Source organism: Numida meleagris, chromosome 4, assembly GCF_002078875.1.
Source record: "Numida meleagris isolate 19003 breed g44 Domestic line chromosome 4, NumMel1.0, whole genome shotgun sequence".
Lineage (NCBI taxonomy): Eukaryota > Metazoa > Chordata > Aves > Galliformes > Numididae > Numida > Numida meleagris.
This window is the reverse complement of record NC_034412.1, coordinates 64,633,603-64,640,311: the sequence shown is the minus strand read 5'-3', so window position 1 is coordinate 64,640,311 and position 6,709 is coordinate 64,633,603. Positions and strand designations below refer to the sequence as shown.

The window sequence follows — 6,709 nt, the reverse complement described above, 5'->3', positions numbered from 1 at the left end:
GTGATATCCAAATCATAATGCGGTCCTGTGTGATTGCAAAAGCTTTCCAGTGTTCCTCAATGGGAAAAGCTGCCTACACCCATGCCACGGTTCCTATACATCATTATACTACGATAAGTCTCCAGGTAAAAAAAAGAGGTTAAAACTAGAGCAGGATCTGGAGCTGAGTTTTATAACCACTGCCTGGTGTTATCTCTATTATACATCACCCAACTATATCAGGTTTTTGACTCTGTCTAATAAACACAATGCTTGCCATTTAACTTAGAATAACATGAAGCCATTCCACAAGCCTAACTTTGAGAAATATTTAATTGAAGTATTTATTTTGATATTCCTCTTACATGGTCTTGAAATACATGTTGTAAGAGCAATTTTTCTTCACAGCTATCAGCTGAACAGCAAAGTAGGACAAACACATCCATCTAACTCAATGGGCCAAACATAAAAATATAAGCCTTTCACAAATACTTGCAAGAAATCATGTTTTATCATTTGAAAGATGGAGTCATTGCATTGGCATTAGAGCCTATGCATTAGATCAGACAGCAAATGAGATATTGATAGAACTATTTTGAACACTCAATAAGCTTTCTAATGATTGATAGCTTTGAGCTGACTCTGGTAATATCCATGCCTGCACTTGGAAACTAGAGATTGAAACTGTAATGCTCTTTGTGGAATTCATAAACATAACTCAAATTTAGGCAGTGGCTCCAGTAGCAGGATTTGCATGGAGCTCTTTCTTCATAGCAAAAGACAAGAATGACAATACTTTTCACTTGTTTTAATATTTCCATCTAAATCTAAATAAATCAGTGTATCAGATTAGATCAGGGAGGGAGAAGACATGAGAGACACTGAGCAAAAGAATAATCTCATGAACCAGAACTTCTCCATGGTCATTGTGCTTAAAATGTTGTGTAGATTAATCCCACTGATGCCTACAGAAATTGAAACAGTAAGTTACTGGATATTTACTCTGAGTAAAGAACCAAAGTTTTTCCTCATATAATTTTCTGTACTATATTAAAAAATAAAGTGGCCAATTGCCACATCCCATCCATTAGTCCTTTACACCATTAATAGAGGGGATAAAGCAGCAGAGGAGAAAAATATGGCCATGACTTATAAGAAATTTGATAATTATCAATGTGGTCCTAATGTTGCTGGATTTTCAAAAACCATGCATTCCATACCTTCTCACCATAAACTTCACTCATTCATCTGAAGGAGGAATCCAATGCAAGAATATTTCTTGCATTTATAAATTTTTCTCTTTATTTATTTTAGTGGAAAAATGAAGGAATTTTATTTCCCTAACCTTCATCAAATAATGAATGACATTAAAGACACTATCATTCACTTGATTTAAATTTCCAAGCTCCAGGCTGATAGTAACACTCTGAAACAACTTCTATGTGAATTAAGCGTGAATTACAGCCATGCACATAAATGGTTATCAACCAAGTTTCCCTTCAATTTCTTCCAAAACTGGGTATAGGAAAATAGTGGAAGAAGTAGACTAGAAGTCTTATCATTTGTAAACATTTGTTTTCCCTTGCAGTCTTACTGAAGTACTATTCACAGGGGTATTGGCTCACACTTGCAAGATGTTTACAATCCGGATATTAGTAAAATAAAACATAAAATACATTAAGATTCTGTACACTATAGAAGAAATCCATAAGAATTACTTGATCAAATTAACTGTTAAAATCTCAACTGTAACAGACTACTGATGCAACTTTAATTGCCATTAAGATCAGTGATGCAGTGACACTTCAGTACTCTCATGCATATTCCCCTTCTGCCCTCTCTTCACCTGACATGCATTCATTTCTGTCCCCTCCTGCACACCACAGACAACAAAAGCGTGTGTATAGTTAGGGATTCTTTTTGGAATCTCTGGCTGTCAGCAGAGGTAGCTCTTCTTTCACTTACTTGCTATTATGCCAGCGTGAGTCTACAGTCATCAATAACGCTGCTCTTGATTTATGCAGTCATGTGAGATTAGGATCCATACCTACAATGAACACAATTCAGCACATGTTGATTTATTGTCATAAGCTACTCAACCAAAATTTCCTTCACAGCTAGTATTCTGTCCCAAGGAATTGGTACCCTTTTCCACTGCAGTGCTTCAATCAAGTGTTTAATATCCATTCTATAGCTACCTCCTTGCTCTTTTCTGTCTTTCTATAAAAACTATGTCTGAACAATGGAGTTTGGACTTGAATAATCATCCCTAAAATGAACTTCACGGTATCTAGACAAAAAAGTGCCCATTTTTAATTTATACTGTACGGGCACATGATGAAAACTGCTTGAAAAGTTAGTTCGCTACAACACTACAGTTGCGAGATGCTGAAACTGGAGATACAAAATAGCACAGTATCCTACATAGAAGTGAGAAAAGAAGCACACTAGGTGTTGATGAAGTAGTTTAAGACAAACAGTGGGGACAATAAAGGTTTTGGAAATTAACTTATACTGTGCTGTTTGCTTATTTTTATTATACTGACTGCTTGATCTAATAAAAATTTAATGAACAAGCATAGATTGCAGTCTGCTAAGGAGCCATGCCCTGAGTAATGAAATAAAAGTAACAAACATACTGTAAACTTTATTCCAACACTTGCATCCCACAACAGAAACAACTGGGGAGTGAGAAGGTTCTCAAATTATATAAATAAAAAAATAGGCACAAGGAAAACCAAACAGAGAAAAACCTACTCACATGGGTAAATGTAATTTTTCAGGTTGAGAGTTGGAAATGACTTCCACTAAATCTTTGGTTGTTACACATAATTTAAAGTGTCTATACCATATGCACTGAGGTGATTTCAAGTATGAAAATCTGGATTTTTATATTAATTGGAAAATAGTTCTTCTGTACCTAGCACTAGCCTTTAACTTTTTTTTTTTTATGGTTACAAAATTGAAAAAAATAGAATCACAGAATCCTAGAATCATTAAGGCTGGAAAAGACCTTTAAGATCAACTAGTCCAACTATCAACCCATCACCACCATGTGCACTAAACCATGTCCCTAAGTGCCACATCTACATGTTTCTTGAACACCTCCAGGGACAGTAACTCCATCACTTCCACGTCTTGGAGAAGGAAAGAAAAAAGGCTATAATAGATAATCACTTAGGCTTAAAATGACTCATTCCCCCCCAAAAGGTTGCCAATGAGCATGTAGGGCTGTATTTGGAATGTGTAGGAGTAAAAATTTGATGAAAATGTTAAAAGGTGATCCTCCAAAAAATTCAGCTTGACACACTGCAAACTGGAGGGAAGTAAGAGTTCTCATTCTGTGTTGAAGCACACAGCTTACATAACAAGGCTTAAAAAGAAAAGGATTTCTGATTGCCCAATGTAATCTCACTTTACCTGAGTAAAATTTTTTTTTAATTTTTTAATTTTACCTGAGTAAAATTAGTTAAGAGCTGTGTATGAAAAGCTACTGTTTTTGATATGGCTGTGCACTTTGCCTGCAGTAGGAGCACATCCGGATTTAGATAGAATTCACTAGCTCACTTGAGGTCTAACTCTACTACTAGAGCTCAGTACAAGTTATTTTACTTCTGCTTTAACTTTGGGAGAAATTAAGCAAGTTTGGCTAATTTGCAGCCATTACAAAAGGAGTAGCATATCCATCCACAAAAGGCAAGACCCTCTGCCTCCCTTGCATGTATGTAGCCACAAAGGAAGGTGCACAACTGCATGTCATAGTCTTAATTTCAGCTTAATTAGGTATTATATACAGAAAGAGGAGATCTTCGTGCTTTAAGTTTGTCAGGAGACTGAAGCAAAATTATAAGTCTGCTTATTTTTACAATAGATGTAACCTTTAACAAACTTACAACTTTTGTTAGTGAGCTTCATAAGTCTGTGAAATTTTATGTAGGATGTCACAAAAACAGATCTGTAAAACTCACCAACAGAAGTTGTAAGTTATTGGAAACTATGTTGATTCAAGGAAGGCAGACAAGAAGGTCAGATAGTTACTAAATAAATACAGCTACTACCAACCTAGCATGTCTCCTCAACACAAAATGTCAGTAACGCTAGAAGTATATGAAGTGGAAGTGTCCTTACCTTAGTCTTATCCTTCACAGCAATTACTGTGATGGACCTTTGATGTTACTTGCTAGGAAATTCTTGTTTTGTATTAAAACAAAATGATGCTTATTTATGCTCTAGCTGGTTGAGAGTTGTACAAGAATATGAAACTTCTGCTCAGTAGAGTTAAATGGCATAATGAACTAATACATGTGGTGAATATATTGAAACATGATTTAAAATTGACACAGTGCAATGCACTGTAATTTAATTACCTGACATTCAAACAGACAAAATTCTGGAAATGCAGTAAGTGTCACTACATAATCATAGCTTCAAATCTAATCAGCTTGTATCATCAGTACAGGCATGGCAGCATCAGAGGGCGATGCTGCAGGATACAGGACACATTGTGCAGGAGCTTGGAGAAGCCTGAGCTCCACACACTTAAGAGCGCAGCCATGCCATGTGCCACCTGCCCCCAGCTCTCACAAAGACCTGGCACACCTCCACCCCATCTCAACTTCAAAAACACCCTAGTTTTGTTTTTCTTTCTCTTTATTTGCTATATGCTGCTTGGATATGGCAGAAAGAGTTCAAATACTTGCCTTGAGCACAAACAGCAAGGAGATGGGTGAAGATTTTTTTCTTTCCTCTCTCCTCCCATTTCTGCTTACAGAGTGCATTTGGCCAGCACACCGGCAGCCTCTCCTGGAGCAAATCAGCTTGCATTCAGGCAGCAAACCGCTCGGGCCTCGTGCAGCCCGGGGATGTCCATTAAAATCCCTTCCCTGAGCCCACCCAGGGGTAATACTGGCTGCTTTTCGCAGATTTTTGTGCCTGGAGCAGACGAGACCTCAGGGAGGCCATATTGAGGGCACGTTGCCAGGGCAGCGCCGTCACACGGGCGATCCTGAAATGGCGTCAGGTATCAGGACACAGCAGGTATCGTGCCACCTCAGGGAGGCGCTGACTTTCCCGCCTTACAGGGCGGCCCCACAGAGCTCAGCGAGGCTCGCGGGTCTCTGCAAAATGAGGTCTCAGAGGTACCATCACCTCTCCGCCTCAGGGCCAGACCAGGCCTGCATTACGAGCACACTAGTAGCTCCTAAACATGTGTAATGGAGAGGGAGTGTGCTACCCTCGGCACACAGCTCAGCAGTAGCCGGGTTCTGAGGACAGGAAGTGCTTGGTGAGGAGACAGTGCTGCTCTGCACCCTCCAGTGCTCCCAGTGGCACTTTGTTTTTCCACAGTTCCTTGGAAGTACAGCAAACCACACAGGCGTTACTCTTTTTGTCTCCTTTGTTCCTCAAGCAGTAGGGAGGTCCTTCAAAGAAACTCTGTTGCCTTTAATTAGATTCAAGCCTATTTCTTCTGTGATTGTTAGACTCCTCTCAAGAGAAAACTTCAAAATGACTTTTACCTTGGCTTTGTGTGCTGGCGAGGATGGCAGAAGGAATGGAGAAAGCTTTATGATACTCAGGAACTGCACCTACGTTCAACAAAACCTCTTCATGCCATCCTGTCTGAAATATCTTCATAGCCTTTATCAAGTATTTCGCACAATAATCTGAAATAACATGCAGAAGCAATTTCAAATGTTAATGTAAGACTTCACCTGGTGGAGACATTAGATGCAATTTTGGATTCATTCTCATTTGTTTTTGTGAACTATAATGTGGAAAATTCTTGAATCAGCTCACCGTGAATTTCAGTCCTATCAGTTTGTTACACTCTCCAAAATTTGGTCACCATCTTTTGTTCAGCTCTGTTCTTGAGTCTCAGGGAGAACTACCAGTAAACTGAAGCAAGAAACTTTTTCTATTATTTTGGGACTGAGAAGAGAAGCGAATGACAAATTTGCCCAGGATCTGTGTGGGAAGTGGAAGACACCTTGCTGCATGCCAACTCCTATGTGCAAGAAAAGAGACTTCCATGAGCAAAACTCAAAAGTAGGTAACAGCTCTCTATGTTTAGGTGATCTGATTTTCAGTAGTGCTTAATGTTCTTTAGATTATTCATTGATTATCAGGATGCTGATCCAATAAGTTTTGATTTTGACACCCCATTTTACACTCAGACATTCTAGAACATGATGCATAGAGCTGGAGAAGCATAGATGCAGGGAAATAAGAAAATGTTTGTAACTGTAGAAGGAAGCATCAGATCTGCTCATATAACACACTGAATAACACCAGGGTATTTTAGAGGAGGCACTGATATCTTCTGCAAATGCAGCTGGAGGATACACTGCCAATTTACTTTTTTTTCCAATGACATTTTGAAAAGACGTTATCTTAGATAATCCAGACCAGTGATTGGTTGGACCAAAATGGGTGCCTGTACTGCTTCTTTTGCACTTGTGGTCTTTGCACTCTGTGCTAGTTCTGGGTCTCTTCTGACCCTATAGGAAACCAATTTGGGGAACCTAAGAAGTAGGAAACCATTTTCTGTGGGTTTCCAGTGCAGTTCCATGAACTGGTTCCTGCTCAGTTGAGTCACAAAGCAAGGGAAAGGAGCATGGAAGGGAGCAGAACTTACCATTTTTTACAACAGGGTGTTTGACTGGCTTAGTTTTAAAATGAAGCCTTTATGCCACAGTCAACACAATTGCTCCCAAAAGCCAGAGACTTGTCT

The 6,709-nt window shown here is 39.0% G+C and overlaps 1 long non-coding RNA gene across 1 annotated transcript in view; it reads right to left on the bottom strand.

Annotated features, from left to right (window-relative positions):
* The window catches only part of LOC110398644, a 7,671-nt gene continuing 1,256 nt past the window's right edge, over positions 295-6,709 (bottom strand). The window contains exons 3-5 of the long non-coding RNA XR_002438519.1: positions 5,776-5,983; positions 5,496-5,642; positions 295-2,026 (exon numbers count right to left, since the gene is read on the bottom strand). This is a non-coding gene — a long non-coding RNA (uncharacterized LOC110398644). The remainder of the gene's footprint in view (positions 2,027-5,495; positions 5,643-5,775; positions 5,984-6,709) is intronic.